Here is a 17505-nt window from a genome sequence, read left to right on the forward strand (position 1 = left end):
TATTAGATTAGCTCAATTTTAAAAGAAAACATTTACCAGTGTTAAGAAAACGGATCCAGAGAATACTTTCTGCCAAGATTCCATTGGTCACTTTTCTGTGAGGACCCATAAGGACTGGCTCCTAAAGGGTGCTGGCCTTACCCAGAGACAATCATTCATTAAAAACATTCTCTGAAGCTAAATGTAGATTTTGCATGCTAATGACAGGTACTTTATTTCCTATCTTACAAGATGTAGCATTCAAACTACACTTGAACAATCAGACTCAAAGGTTATGGACAACTAATTTAACTTTGTTTAAATCTCTGTTAACAAGAAATTTAAACGTTAAATGGTATTAGAAAGAAGTAACCTATAGATTTTCTTCCAAAGAGATTTTAGAAAACTCAGAAATGTATGGTTTGTATATTTATTTTTAAATCAACTGAGAATATAGATCTTGGTAAAGTTTTCCCCAAAACACATAGAGAATGAGCTTTGGTATATAGATAAAAGCATTCATTCCTAATCTATTAGGCTACACTGGTGTCCTATGATTATCCCATGTTCTTTTCTTAAGTGTCCATCAATAAAATGCTCTATTCCACCAAGTTTAATTATTTTTCCAAATCATAAATAATATAATCATGACAAGACTTAAAACATGGTCACACGTTTTAATATTTGAAGCTGCCACGAATCAAATAGATGATACTGCATGTATAAATCAGCTAGCCAAACACCATGAAAACAGCTACAAATGGGTTTCTTTGTCTTTTCTAAAACTTTTACTTTGACACAAGATCTTGCTGAATTGCTCTGTCAGGCCTTTAACTTGTAATCCTCCTGTCTCAACCTGCCAAGCTTGGCTTTCTATAAACCAGATTATGAATCCTTGTTTTCCTGCATGGAGACAAGCACTAGGCTTAGCTTTAGTTTGATGACTTTTGTCACACAGATTATGATTTTAGCACTTGTTTGCTGCTGCTTCTTCAATTGTAGAAAAAGTATTGTTTTCTTTTCGGAGATTTCTGTCATCAATCTCTTCTTGGAACATTTATCGTAATCATATTTAAAAAGACAACTGATTTCAAGAGCACAGTAATGATAAAATAATTTTGAGATGATTTATATTGACTACTCTACTATATTTTTTGTTAGGTAGTATAATTTATTTTTTCTGTTCTTTTATTGGATATTTTCTTCATTTACATTTCGAATATTATATCCCCTTCCTTGTTTCCCCTCCAGAAAGCCCCTAACCTATACCCCCTCTCCCTTCTTCTATTATATTTTCTTTAAGTAGCACTGAAAAAATTAATAAGGTAAAGATCTTGTTGAACTTCTCATAAAATGTTAGATTAAGATCTGTGAAATTTATTCTCTATTTTAGTTTAGACATTTTAGCTTGAAAAAAAGGAACAAAATCATATAATGATATTTATTCAGCAATGACCCAGTGTCAATACTTTTGAATTTATGGCTTATTTTATAAATGACACATGTGCCTGATGATAAAGATAATGTCTAAAGTATTTTGTGGTCATCATCGTTATTGACACAGAACAAATCAAACCAGTGTGGCTGATAGTACATTTTTAACTCATTCTTCATTTCTAGACTTAGGAGTTTGGCTTTACTGTGATGACATAATTGTAAGAAGTATATGGAGTTTTGAGTCAATGTAAATGAGACTATTTATTATTTTTCTTTGCTGTTTATTTTGTGGGTATATGCCAGTATTTGAATGTGCTCATTAATGTAGGTGCCCATGAAGAACAGAGGAATTAGATTCCTTGAAAACAATTGTGAGCTTGCTAACATGGGTCCTAGGAACTAAACTCAAGTTGTCTGCCATCACAGTACAATCTCTTACTCAGCCACCTCTCTAAACTTTTGTTTTATTTTCTGCATAATTGACAGCTATTTTGGCACAGTTCTCATATAATATGTCTTACAAACTTAATCCTTATGGGCAAACAAAAAAGCTTATGAATGAAGGTCATTCTCCTACAAAAAGTAACTTCCATCTATTTAAGAGACTATTATTCAAATTGGAAGTGTACAGAATGACTTTGGACACACCCTTTGTAACTATTACTAGGTAGGTTAAAATTAACTAAAGCATAACATGAAGCCAAATTAATACAAAGTTTAACATGAATGAGTACAGCTAAATAGGCATCTTATTACTAAAGCCACAAGTTAGAGTTCAAAGTATTTAAAGAATGTGAAAAAACTACTGCGTGGTATGACCTCACTTTACCAATTATTCATATAAAGATTAACTTTTCAACACTTATCAATTTATATCTGGGTATTTGCCTTTTCATCAGAAGGTAAAAATCACATGATGTATATAACCACAAATATGTTGCAAGGTGACATCAAGATGCCTCAGGGAAAGGGCAGAGAAAGAAGCCAGAAAAATTATGAAATTAACACAAATTAAAAAATGACAAGAATTTTGAAGAATCAAATGTTTACCAATAACAGGACAGTATCCTCTTCAATATAGCACTGTAGACAGTGAGCCGAATTTCTAGATGCATCATTTTCTCCTGTGTGTCTTCCAGGTGTCCAGTTTTCAATTGATGTTGCGAGTGACAGACAATTTGCAGCATAGTGACGAGACCCACTTCTTGGCAAAAACAATCTTTAGAGCCTCTTTTCATGTAATATGCCAGATCTGCCTCCTTGAACTTCTTTACATCAGTGTGCAACGTTTTCCATGAAGCTCCTTCTTGACACAATACTTTCCCTGAGGAATTACCTTTTAATTATTCCCTATATAGTTTACCTTCTGAAAATCTCACTAACTTTGCTAACGTTTTTGGGGGAAGCTGATTTTTGAGTGACCTGAAGTTTCTATTGTAAACATACTTTGCTTTGCTGTTGCACTTTTCTTTTGTTCTCATTGCACTACCATGAGATATGTACTGTATACGTCTTTGAGCCTGTCTGAGGAAGTTTCATCTTCCCAGTTTCTCTCAGTTTTGACAGGTCATCTTTCAAATGTGCAGAGCACTTTTTCTCACTTACATATGTATGAGAGAATTTATCTCTTAACATAGATGAAAAATTCCTTCAAAATGTTTAATTTATATTTGTTAACAAATAAGTTAATGGTTTTGTATGTCATAGTAAATTTATAAAAGTCTGTATCCAAAATTTACTTTTAACTAATGACTTAATCACTCAATCTAACTAACTCATTAAAACATGAGAGTACCAACCCGTGTTAACAATACATTATCACTATTGAAGAGGAAACCAATATTTCCTATGTTTTCTTGGAAAATCATTTGTTAGTTATATGGCTTTATAAATTTAAAAGAATCATTCATTTACTTTGAATTAATCATTTAAAAGTGATATATTATTTTTTATTTTTACATATTTTTGATAGATAACTACTACAGTGTTACAGTCACATGAAATTTTTAATTATTTCTATATTTAAAAATAAATACCTTTAAGAAGCAAAAACAAATCTGCTACATATATTCGGAATTTCAGCATTCAGAGAGTTATGAAACAATGTCATTCCCACATTTTTATATTACATAGAATTTGCTTCTAAAACCACAGAAACATTTTTAGTTGTTGGAGTTAATACTGTGAAATTTGTAGAACAGGATAAATGTTAATTTTATTATATAAAAATAATTAGAATTAATTGTAGAAATAGAAAATAATTAAATAAAATCTGGCAGTGTGTTCTACAATTCCTGATGCAATGTTCTGTGTTCCTGAATAAAAGACACATGCACAGACTTTATATTTTGATATGGCTTAATCAGCTCAATGGCTGGGCCACTTCCTAACCTACATGTGGTTAATCCACTTTCCACCAATGGTTGGTTAATCTACTTCCCACCGATAATCCCGAGTTATTACTTATGAAATCCTATATTATATTTTGGTTGCTCTGGGCCCAGAGTGCTGGCCAACTGGGATACAGTCTACCAGCTCCTTCAGATGCCAGCTATGGTTCCCTGTCCTCCACTCTCCTCAGGCATGGCAGCTCTCCTCTCCTTCTCCTTCTTCTCCTAGCATGGTAGGTTTCCTTCTTCTCCCTTCCTCTCTTTCCCTTGCCTGGGAATCCTAAAAGTCCCTCCTTTGTCTTCCTCTCCCAGCTGTTGCCTGTTGGATTCTTTCTTTACCAATCAGAACCCACTGTGGTTAGAGTCCCTCAGTGTCTTATGAGGGGACACTAGTGCAAACAAGTTTTGGGGAAACATAATTAGCACGAGAAATGAGCTGCTTTAACGTGTCTGAAGCATTTAAGTATTCTTGGTCTTATGTAGTTGTGTTGATGGCCAATTGTGTAAATAACTATAAAAGATTATTACCTTAGGTTTACAGATAAGTCATCTGAGGCTGGGAAAGGATAAGAAATGGCTTAAGTAAAAGAGTGAACTAGTTGAGGCAGTGATGGCAACACCTGTAAAGCACTGTAGAAACAAACCAAAAAACAAAAACACTGCAACATGTCTCTATGATTCTACTGGTTATAATATGAAGATTTAAACTATTAACCCAAAATTGATATTAATATATTCCATAGTCATAAAAACTGGTCCTCAACCAATCAAGGTGGCATGAGAAAATGCAAGGCTGAGGTTGACGTATGGCAAATAACAGATTAATTATTTCATGTCGAGAATTTAAGAATTCAAAATCACAAAAATATGTTCTAGGCTGTTTAAATTATAAAATGTAAAACTATCAGTGAATTGGATAAAGTTTCTGTAGTAAAGATTCATTTTCAGAAGTTTGATAAAACCTTTTTTCTCTATCAGAAAGTCTATGCAGTAGCTTGACAAGGTTAGTATTTTGGCCTACTCAACACATGTATTTGCCCAGGTGAATTAATCACAGCCCCTGATTTATGACATTGTATAGTTGGAGACTTTGAGTCATGAGGGACATGTACATACATTGGTTTTGAAAAGACAAAGCAATGATAAGAACTTCAGATGTTAACACGGGTAGAAGCATCCAATGAAACTCGAATGCTTTTCCTTTTCCTAGACAGTTTTATTATAAGGCCTGCTTTTGAATTTATAACTATCTAGTCATAAGCTTCTACTTAACTCGTATAAGTTTTGTTTCAGAAACTGAGGCAATTGTCTAAAAACTGGGACATTGTTCTTATCTATTCTCTGGGGTTTAAAATCTGTTAAGCTTTTCTAAAACATAACTCAGAACTTTTATTAAGAGCTTCATTCTATTCTGAGAATGGCATCTACAAACTATGTAAACTTACATAGGAATAGGTTCATCATTGTAATACTTATAAAGGATAAAATGAATATGAATCAGGTAAACATTCGGAATTACTGATTAGTTGGATAAATTTTTGTATGACTAGTGAATAAATACATTAACTTGCTACAACCCATTATATGGAAACCATTTCATTACATATGAAATTTCTTTAATTTTAGTTGGATAAAACTGGGAATCTCAGGTCAGTGCAATGGCAAGTAAGAAAAGGTGCTAACCATTAGGCCTGACAACCTGTACTCGCTGGTTTTTGTGTCAAGTTGACACAGCCAGAGTCATCAGAGAAGTCGGAGCTTCAGTTGAGAAAATGCCTACATGAGATCCTGCTCCAAAGCATTTCCTGAATTAGTGATTAATGGTAGATGGCCCAACCAATGGTGGTGTCACTCCTGAGCCGGTGATCCTGGGTTCTATAAGAAATCAGGCTGAGCAAACCATGCAACAAGGCAGTGCAACATCCTTCCATTTGCTTCTTTTTTTTTTTTTTCTTTTTTCCGGAGCTAGGGACCGAACCCAGGGCCTTAGACTTGCTAGGCAAGTGCTCTACCACTGAAAACTAAATCAAACCCCTCTTCCATTGCTTCTTCATCAGCTCCTGTCCTGTCCTAATTTTCTTCAACAAGAAACAGCAATATGGAAATAGAAGGCAAATAAACACTTTTCTTCACAACTTAATTTTTGATCATGGTGGTTTGTTGAAGCAATAGAAACCCTAAGAGACCACCTGATTTTTGGTGCTGGACACGACATGAGAAGAACAAACTCTCACAACTCGTACTCTGACCTCAACAGGCGTGCCATAGACATCTCACACCAAGAAATAAATGTAATGAAAAATGTGAGTAGAAATAGAATATTTCTATCTTTACTAGTTTATTCATACTAATGTACATAACTAGAGAAAAAAACAAAAGTTACACATTAGAGAGTTAAAGACATTTCAAACATACTTAATTGTTTTCTAGAATTGCTATAAACTAAAATAGGACATCTGTGTGTTTGAAACAATTATAGGAACATTACTCTTGATAATTTAAAAATCATCAAATACAAAGTTAACTTTATTTTCAATGTCAATACATTCTTCACATAGTTTGATGAATTAGATGGTTTTTAAATATTATTAAATTAATGATTATTTGTGAATATGAATAATCTTTTCAAAAATACACTTTAATTTGGATTTTAATAGCATTTTGTTTTGTTTGCTATGAAGAAATTTATTATCATAGTTATTTTTAACAATGCTTGGGAGAGTTTATTTTCTTGGTGAGATACTAATTGTCCCCAGGGAATTTGCTCAGTTGGTCACATTTCTGCCACAGGACCAGTGGCTGAGATTGTGTCCAGCTGGGACTGGTGATCTGTAGGTTATCAATCTGCCAAAGCATGCTTCTAGAAAGCCTGCAAGATTCCTGAGTACAATGGAAATGAGCCTTTTGACCTCCTCCATTAAATTTCTAAATCCTAGCAAAATCCACAGTCCTCATGTGTGCAAACCATCTAACATAAATCCATACAGGGAATTTCAAGAAACATATTTTATTTTTCAATAAGACTTTAAACCTTTCAACTCCCTGCTACTGAGGCTTATTTAAAATATATACAACATACTATTACACAGATTCATGAAATAATAAGTATCCTTGGAAAGAACAAATGACTTATATGAAAAATTAAATGTGTGTGTGTGTGTGTGTGTGTGTGTATGTGTGTGTGTGTACAAAATAAAAGCAACATTAAGTATACTGAACAGGTTTATTTTGGTATTTAGGTATAATGTATATGTGAAACAACAATTAAAGAAAGGGAAGCCATTAATTTGAGAGGGAGAGCAAGGGGTTACACAGGATGTGTTGGAAGAAGAAAGGGAAGGGGAAAAGGAATATTTATTTTTATTTATTTATCCCTCTTACTGGAAGCCTAGTGCAGATTGAACACATACACAGACATACACACACACACACACACACACACACACACAGACATACACACAAACACACACAGAGACATGTAATATGATTACATATATATGCAATGATATATTTTTGCATAGACTCTGTAGGCTATATTTTTATATTTGTCCATACACATATGTATATAACAATAATAATCAAAGAAAAAGAGGATGACAACTGGGCATGAAAGAAACTTAGAGAATCTAGAAAGAGAAGTGAGAGGTGGGAAAATAATGGGTTGTGTTTCAGTTAAAGCATATTGAAAAAAATAAGTGTTGATAAAAATAAAACTAGGTTACCCATATTAGTAATTTTTGTGATTAGACCTTTGAAATCTTAATAAGAATATGACCATTTTATCTAGTAAACATGTCTTTTCTTTATCATAAATGTGAACTACTGAGAGGGAAGCAAATTCTGTTGGGTTTTAATGATGATTCCAAAATCAGTTTTACCTCTTACCAAGACCACTTCAGGTATGTAAGTGCATACGCATATGTGAATACCATATTATAACTGCATGGACAATCTATTAACTTGTTTAAGTAACACAGTTGCATTTAATTTCAGGATAGATGGCTCAAATAATGAGCTACACATTCATATCACTCTATATTCCTAAAATTGTCTGGCCTGTTCATGTTATCATGAAATTAACAGATAAATGTTTGAATTAACAGAGATATTTGGTTCATTAAAGCCAGACATGTACAATTACTTACCATGGCACTAGAATAAACAAATAACACTTACTGCTCATTCCAATGTAGGTAAGTGAGAGGATATTAGAATTTATACATTCAATTTAATTTTAGTAATTACTATTACTTGCTTTTATGATTATAGCAACTGAATTTATTTTGAAAATCTACTACTTTAAATATTTTGAAGAATTTTTGTCCTATCCACTGAATAATGTATTAAGAAACAATAAAGAGAAAAAAATTATATGCAATTAAAAATAATGGCCAAGGGATGTGAAGTTATTCCAAATATAGTTAAAATTATTCTAGTACTTTTTATATCCTGTGAACTGTACTAATGCTCTAAGTTCTCTTCAGAGAGATTCTCATTTTTTGGTTAAAAACAAGAATATGGTATAATTATTTATGCAGTTTAAAGAAAATTAACATATCAGTTTGTCAAATTCATAAAGTAAATAGTGACACAGAAAAAGAATCCACATCTAGTTTTCATTCATCTAGATATATGCAGAAAGACAAATGTGTCACAACAGACTCAACTGAAATAAAAATCCTAGTGAAAGATTTTCCCAGGATTCCTTTCAGTGCCTGCAGTTTAGAGTCAATGAAGTAGAGACCCAGACCTGTTGGATGACTTTAAAATTAAGACATGGCCTTTCCATTTTGGTGAAACAAATGTCCATTTAAACCTAACGAAATCTAAGTTGTTAAATAATTTGCGACCTCTTTGGTTGAATTAGGGAAAAGCTGGAAGAAGCTGAGGAGAAGGGTGACCCTGTAGGAGGACCAGCAGTCTCAATTAACTTAGACCTCGGAGATGTCTCAGACACTGGACCACCAACCAGGCAGCATACACCAGCTGAAATGAGGCCTCCAAAATATACAGCAGAGGACTCCCTGGTCTGGGTTCAGTCAGAAAAGATTCACCTAATCCTCAAGAGACTGGAGGCCCCAGGCAGTGAAGAAGTCTGGCAGGGGTGGGGTGAGGGATTGTGGTGAAGGTGGAGGGTGGGAGAGTGGGTACATCTTCCTAGAGACAGGGATTGGGGAAGAGGTATGGGATATGGAACAGTCAGAGAATGGACAGGGAGGGGATAAAATCTGGAGTGTAAAAAAGATTAAATAAAAACAAAAAAGATGAATAATTTGCATAAAATTGCATACCATTTTATCTCAGTGGAAATTTTTAGATGTTTTTAATTCTTCAAATCAGAGAAAGACAAATTGAAGATATTTTCAAAACATTGAAGACCCTTCTACTAGAGGCTGTGGCTATTGTGTCACATGTTTGTCAGTAAGTGACAGAGAGGAGCAAGGCTGTATCTATGCTCAGTGTTCTGTCCTGTGGACATCTGAATGATTAGTAGCCTAGCACTGCCTGAAAAAGCAAGCATGAGCTGACTACTAGTCTGGATCCTCACATGTTGGGTGTCAGACCATGCCTGAGATGACCTGGCCTGGTGTCATAATGCATAAGCAGAGCATAACAGTCCTGACTTCAAACCTGAGACAACTGCAAATACTCAGAGATGCTGGGTACCACTAAGAGGAGCAAGTAAGTGTTGGGGAAATGGAAAAGAAAGAAACAGAAGGCTGTGGGCTCAATGAAGAAAGGCCAAACTTGAGAGTAGTGAGGAATAGTCTGATGTGAGTAGCTGGTAATGGTATTTGGGATCCTAGTGGGGTCCTAGCCTGTATTGGTACTGGGGCCACATCAGGGTCCATTGCCCTGCAGCTGCAGGGGTCTGTTATACCATAGGCCAGGTAGACATGGCTGGTCTAGGCTGTGGCCCAGGGACATGTTCTTTGGTGGGGCTGTGTAGAACTGGCCCCACAGATCTCTATCCCAGGTATCATGGAATATACCTGGGGGCATGAGAACAGAGGAGCTGACCCTGCCCATGGCCAGCAATAGTACTCAGAGAGAGGGTCTGCTCACACTGCCACATTGAGGTAGTTATAAATGAGGTCTTAAGGGTATGAGCATGGGAGCGCTAGCTTTGCCCCTCATCTCCCATGTGGTGGTATGGACAAGGGAGAGATATTCTCCTACCCCCTTGCCTGTCACCATCTGTGGCTGTTGGGAGACCTGGTTCTGAGGTCATGAAAGCAGGAGAGCTGTCCCTGCCCCTCACCAGCTATAGCACTCAGTAGAGCTAGCCCTGATCTCACCTGGGCAGCACAGTAGAGCTGACCCTGGTGGTGGATGCATAGGAGAGCGAGCTCTGAGTGCATAGTCATGAGAGACCTGCCCCGACCACTTGTCTGCTGTGTGGTGACATGACTAAGAAGGATCTCCCGCTTTTACCCTTTCCCACCTACATCAGACAAAACCGCTGGTCCTGAGTTCATCAGAGTAGGAGCACTGGCTCTGAAGGATCTGTACATTTTCTAAGCAGCAGAGTAGAAATCCCAGTGAGGTTCCAGTACTGATGATAGAGTGGCAGATGTTAGAGGCCTTGAACCAGACCAATGAGTCATTACAATGAACATTTGCAAGCAAAGAAGTGTGGACAAATCTGCTGAAGGGGAGGTTACAAGGGGATCTGATGGGGACAAGGGGAGGGTGAGATAAGTGGGATTGGATTACATGACGTGATATTCATAAAGAACCAAAAAAATCTTTTCTAAAAGAGAAAAATATTGAAGGGAATTCTCAGAGAATAAAAAAATGAAGGAATAGAGTTTTATATTTTTAACTGTTGATTGAAGGTATATTTCTTAACAAATTGAGTGCTAAAAATAAATTGTGATCAGCAGCCTAGTTTCATTAATAAAATCTTGACCCCGGTTTTATCATGAAGCACATCCATCTTGCACTCCTAAGTATCAGAAATATAAACAAAACATCAAAGCAGAAATATCTGTGAAGGAGAACTAAGGTGTAAAGGTCGTATAAAATCAATGATAAAAAGCTGCAAGGTGAACAATCCAATGTTTGCTTTGTAAATAGACTAACTGTTATTCCAACTTCATTGGAAATCCACAGAAAAATTACTTCAGGAAAAAAAAATGAAAGAAAAAAATACCATGGTGAATGCTAGACGATAGCCAATCGGGATACAAATTAATCACCAGTGAGTAGATTAACAGTGTGTAGCTGGAATTCCATTAAATGAGGAAGGCTAGTCATTAGTACACCCGTAGCTGTTTCTCAAGGGTAATAAGCATTGACAACAATGGTTCTTTGGAATCCTATTAACAGGAAAACATGTGTATGCTTCCTGGAAAGGGAAGAAATCGATTTGAAGCAAACAATTGTAACCAAGGACTTGTTCAATGTAAAAAATACATAATAATATCCATAAAATATAGTTTTTAATGTTATTTAAGCAGAAAAGAAAGTGTCAAAAAGAAACTTTCCAATCTGAGATGGATCCCCTTGATGAAGGATGCAAAAATAAGCAGAAGACAAATTTTTGTTCAGTGCTCACAAAAATCTCTGTGGTATGTCAGCATAAAGAAAACCAATACTGTTTTGTGGATGAGATTATGTAAAAAGAACTAGTGCATTGGCTTATGTCTCAGGTGGGTAAAATACATAGCAGATCGTATGTTTTTCACGTAACTATAAATGACTTTTATGGCCATGATGCTCTGCAGGTTTAAACCAATATTCCTAGCAACCATTCCTCATTTAACTATGAACATTATGTTCCAAATGTAATACAGAAACAAGGATGAGAACCAACAAGTCAAAGGAAACTCAGTAATAATTTATTGTTCAACTATAAATTAAAAAATTAATTTCTTCTTAAGAAATTATAAGCTTACATAAAAATCCTGTACAAATCTATGTCAAATATTTTTGTGGCAGAAGATATTTTCTGGTGTCCAAAAATATTTTTCTTCTCAATCCACAAAGCTTGGCTTTTTGCATACAAGTTTACATCACATTACAGAAGAGAATGTCATTTAGGTAAAAGTCTAATTTTTTTTTGGAATTCGAAGATAGCATCTGAAAATCAAAACCAAATAGAACTGAAAATACGTTTATTTAGTCACAATAATTTTTTTCTTCTGCCTTCTTTCTCCTGCACTGGGATGGAAAAAAAAGAGGAAATTTCAGGGATTATAGAAAAACTTCTCAACCTTGTCTCACAAGGGATTAAATATGAGGAAACATGATGGTTGGATTGTGGAGGCATCTGTGCCATTTTTATTTCTGATACCACAGGCGACCACAGTGAGCGCTTTGCATTGGTCAGCAAGCACTCTACCCGGCAACCACATCCCTATCTCTGGTACTTTTGGGAGAGAATGAATTGGTGATACAATCTCACAGGTAGTAAAGACTTGGCCTAACAGGAACCTTAACATACAGGTAAGAATGATGGAACTAGGTAGGGCTGGAGAGATGATTCACTGATTACGAGCACTGACTGCTCTTCCAGAAGTCCTGAGTTCAAATCCCAGCAACTGCATGGTAGCTCATCAACCATCTGTAATGAAATCTGATGCCCTCGTCTGGTGTGTTTGAAGACAGCTACAGTATTTATATAATATATAATAAATCTTAACAAATGATAGAGCTGCAGTCTGAACAGAGACTCATATCTAAAAGGTATCATGATGCTGTAAAAATCTCACAGGATGAAATGGTGCAAATCTACACCCCTACATTTCCTCTTCACCTGTGCCTTGCTTTGAGACTCCTCTTCCTTTATCCTTTCTGACACACTCTAAACTTTGGAAATCTATGTAAAACTCTGGGAAAGACAATAACTTTCATGCCTTGAGCATTTGAATTAGTCACATGAAATCATTTCATTCTATACATTCAAGAATTTCTCAAGGTATTTTTCCATAGAATTCCTTGAAATGCTTTTTGGCAAGAAACACATATTACCAAATCTGCCGTAGAAGTTTAGTACCATGAGAACTTTATAAGATTTTCAGTTTAGAACAGAAAGTCTCAGTAAATTAAACAGGTTCTAAAGTCATTATAAAATAAGCTGTGACTTATTTGTTACTTATAGCATGTTGTGCATGTCTCTATGTGCTGTTTCACATGCTAACTGTATGTAAAGGGGGGGTCAAAGGGGAACTTGTAGGAATTCTTTTCTTTTACAGTTTGGGTTCGGGGAGTCAAAGGTCCTCAGCCTTGGCAGCAGGCTTCTTTAACCACTGAACTGTCTTTTAGGTCTTAATCTCACTTTTTGTTATTTAATCCAGAAATAAATGATGGCATTTTGAAGAATAATAATATCTCTATAATTTTAAAGATTCATGTTCATCTTAACCTATATTTTTATTATTTAAAAATCTGTGACAATGTTATATAAGAGAGAAAAGACAATATATTTTGTAGAGTTTCATGTAGCTATATAAAATAGATAGGTCATAGCATGTTAAAAGCTATCAAAATTTAAGGAACATGAGCTAGAAATAATTTAAAACTCTTGAAACTAAGCTTTTCATACTGAAGATTTTCTACTCTTCTTACATTAGGAAAGGCTGTTTTAATCTGTTTTAAACAAATTTCCCAATGTAGGTAACAGTATTCTAGCTATGGTAGTTTAATATAAATTTCTTATTAATACCTAAAGTTTCATTTCAAGATCTCCTTAAATGTAAATAACTCCTCATCTATAATTTGATAATTAATTACATTTACTTGCACTTGAATAGACATATAGATATGGATAAGGATATAGATACTAACATGAAGGGTTCTAGGCAAAAGGGCAGGATTGACAACCTGGTTGGTTATTTTTTCACAATAAATTGGTCAATTGTCAATGTACCTTATCCAACTATCCCTCTGGGGTTTGACTGATTGGAATCCGGGTGGGTCAGTCATCTAAAGCTTTTGTACTCCTTGAGCTAGCTAACAACACTGAATTTCTGAGTCTGTGAAGCTAATGACTAGATTTCGAATTTCAGTTTCAAGTCCTGTTACTACACAGGTTTTAGGCAATAGGTCTTAAAGCCTCTGTGATATCAATTGCCCCTTCCAAAGCCTCATCCATAGCAATACCATGAAGCACCAGTTCACAATTCACAGATGCATATGAATATACTCTGCAAGCAACATACATCCATTCTGCTCATTTCTAATTTCCATGTCAAAGCCTCCCTTTATTTATAGTCTAAACTAATCTCTCCAGTAGCTCTCACAAATGCCTCTGAAATGTCTGCATTTTTGTTGCCACCAAAAACTAAAGAACATATCCTTCACACATTCTCCATCATGCGCTTAAGTTGACTTGATAGTTTTATTAGGTAGAGATTCATTTCAGAACCTTTACTCATCTTCCTTTACTCATCATCGGATTTATATTCGATCCTTCTGGGAAGAATCCTTTCTCCACTACCCTAATAATTACAAATTTCCTAACATTTAGGTACATGATGACTCATCTAGCAAATGTTTCTAATATGGTTACTGCACCTTCACAACCAACTTTCAGGCCCCCTTCTGGGTTTTCCAGAGCTTTCTCTCAAATGTCAGCTTTCATATTTTTCCCCAATCGTCCACATTATTACATAAACTGCTCAATTAGAAAGTTTATTTCTTGTGTTCTCCTAAAGGGCCAGAAACTACGGTTGTTTATAAACCAATTATGTCAGATTCTAAATCAAAAGAGGAGAGACATGCTCAGTGTTTGAATATATAATTGATCCATTTAGTGAAAAGCTGTCACTCACAAGAAATGCGACATAGATTTGTACTCATAATCATGTTACAGTTATTAATAGGACATTTCTATTTAGTTAGAATTAGAAGAGAGATACAAAGGGTGGGTGAACACATAGGAAGCCGTTATGCTCCCATATGACTAAACAGAATACAGCAAACAAATGATCGGAGAGTAAAAATAACTGCAGAGATGATTTGTTCAAGACAAGATGAGATTTGAACTTTTGTGTTTTAAATTATTTTCAAGAAGATAGGTATCTTTGGTTCAAAAAGTACCACTGATATCTTATTACAATACCACATTATTTTTCCCAACCTTGATTTTGAGTAAAAATATTTTTATTAAAATTTTAGTTGGTAATACTTCTCATAATAAGTACTATATAATATTAAAGCTCAGAACTTGTTTGTTTCACAAAATATTTCTTAAAAAACATGGTAAGTGCAACTCTGACATTTCTTTGGTAAATAACTAGTTTATACAGCTTCGGTGACTGAGGAAAATATCCTAGCAACACATCTACATTTGAATTTCCCGTGTTCAATAAAAGCAATGTGCCTGAAATATTGAGTTTATATAAACTATAGGAAAATTCTTTTTAGATCCTTCTTTAAAATAGTCCATAGTATAATTTATAGCTTCCATTTGTCTGCCAAACAGAAAATAAAAGTATTTCTCATAAAACTCTTTAGAAATATAGGCTACAGGGTTTTCAAATAGATGAAATATTTTAAAATGCAAATTCTGTTTTGCTCAGTATAAAAGAGATAATTTAAATCCTGTGACTTATCAAAACAGAAAAATTTAAGTATAGCCAACAAACTGGAGGCTGTGTTAAACATTTTCAGATCATGTTACACTCCTAGATCATCAGATGGGGAGTCAAAGTGATACCTGTGAAGCACATCCATGACCAGCACGTCATGATAAGCTTACGGGTGGAGTAATGGCATACAACCATACCTTGGTGGTAACCAAAAGATCTCTTTTTAGAGTTATGACCCATTTAGTAATAAGAAGAACTTTTGTGGTACTGGAAACCCAGCTAACTATTAGGGATAGTGACATCATAGTTATTGGGAGAAAATCTACAACCACTAATTGACGAAACCGGTGTAATCTCTTGAAAAATCTATAATCATTTGTCCTTATACCCACAGATAAGTATAGTCTTTACTTTTCATCAAGAAAACTTCTCTTTGCAGCAGATGGTGACGACTCCAGAAACTCAGGACCAATTATAATGCAGAATTGTGTAGCCCAGTCCCAATGGATACATTTAAACAAGCGACAATAAAATACTTGCACTGAAAGGTCAGGGAACATTGTAGAAGAAGGATGAAAAGATTGTAAGAGTGTTTGTTGTCAGTTTGTGTCTCCTAATAAAATCAAAATCTACATCTATAACATCTCATCCCCATTACTACCTAAATGAGAGCTGAACAAGATAACAGTGAATACACTAAGCTTGTCTCCAATCAAAGAGCTGTAAGACACTGAGTAAATCTGAAAATGAGAGAGGTGGTCCTCTCTCATTAGTCTACCCTGAAAACATGATACAGGTATCATTATACAAAGATAAAAGGTTATATTTAGGAATATATATGTATACACACACACACACACACGCACACAAAATACGCATTCACACAATAAAAATTACTAAATAGAAAGTGGCATGATTTGGAGAAGATCGTGGCAGAGTGTTTTGGAGTGTTTTGAAAGAAAAAAGGGAAGAGAAAAACAATGTAATCAAATTATAATCTAAATAATTAACAAAACTATAAAATAATTAAGTGAGGAGTATTCCACATTTACAGAAGGGATTATGATGTGGCATGCTCTGTTTTCTGTGATTCATTTCTCTTCTAAATTTAATATATCATGGCTCAGTGGTTAAGAGAAACTTCTACTCTTCCAGAGGTCCTGAGTTCAGTTCCCAGCAACCACATGGTGGCTCACAACCATTTGTTATGGGGTTTGCATGCCTTCTCCTGCTGTGTCTGAAGAAAGCAACAGTGAAGTCACATACGTTGTGGCAAAAATAGTATAAATGTGAATCTTCAATACAGAATAATGAACTGCTTTAAAAGGCTACACACAGTGTTTTCCATGTATAAGGTCTTCTCCATAAATATATCTTCCACAAAAACTAATAAATATATAAGCAGAATAACTTTCATTATTTTAAAACTTTGTATACATTAATTTTTGAAGGGAAGACTAGGAATTTTGTTTTAAATTTAAAACGTATGTGCAATTTATGCATATGGATATTAAGATTTTTGAAAGAATTATTTTTTTGCTTAAACACCAGTAGTGGAACCTGGCTAAAACTTAATTTTCTAGCATTTCTACTGAATTGAAGGCTATAAAGAGCCAATGTAAATATTTATGATCCTTCCAGGACAACAGTAAAATCAATTAACATAAACATGGATTAACTTGATATGTTAGAATAGAGAAAAAGAAAAAGAAACAAAATGGGTTTATCACTTAATCCTTACAAGACTGTGTAGGTACATGAGAAAATCAGAATTTGCAGTACTTTGCTTGCAATTTTTAGCTATTTATTGTGATACCATAAAAAAAATTCATGGGGTCCTGTGAGCTGACTTGGATTTCAGAAGTCTTGGTGATACATTCTTAATTTTCTTTTATGGTTTCTTGTATCACACTCTCTAGATTTTGAAGTACATTTACATAGGGAGATCAAGTTTTCTAGCATGAAATGCAAAATAACAAGAACCCATGTCATAAGCAAATCAAAATAAAATGAACAACAAAACTTCCTTAATGTCATTTGTAGTATACATACTAGAAGAACATGGAACAAAGAAATCAGACAAATTATAATGCAAATACTATGTAACTATGCAAATCAAAATGAGAATAGAGTTTTGTACAATGGTGGTATAAGATTTAAAC

At 34.7% G+C, this 17505-nt stretch overlaps 1 protein-coding gene and 1 pseudogene across 2 annotated transcripts in view; one reads left to right on the top strand and one right to left on the bottom strand.

Moving 5' to 3' along the window:
* Positions 1-17505, bottom strand: part of Csmd3 (CUB and Sushi multiple domains 3) — a 1591133-nt gene that overhangs the window by 223885 nt on the left and 1349743 nt on the right. The window lies entirely within an intron of this gene.
* On the top strand, positions 9186-9309 carry LOC116890539 (annotated as a pseudogene).

Source organism: Rattus rattus, chromosome 1, assembly GCF_011064425.1.
Source record: "Rattus rattus isolate New Zealand chromosome 1, Rrattus_CSIRO_v1, whole genome shotgun sequence".
NCBI classification, from domain to species: domain Eukaryota; kingdom Metazoa; phylum Chordata; class Mammalia; order Rodentia; family Muridae; genus Rattus; species Rattus rattus.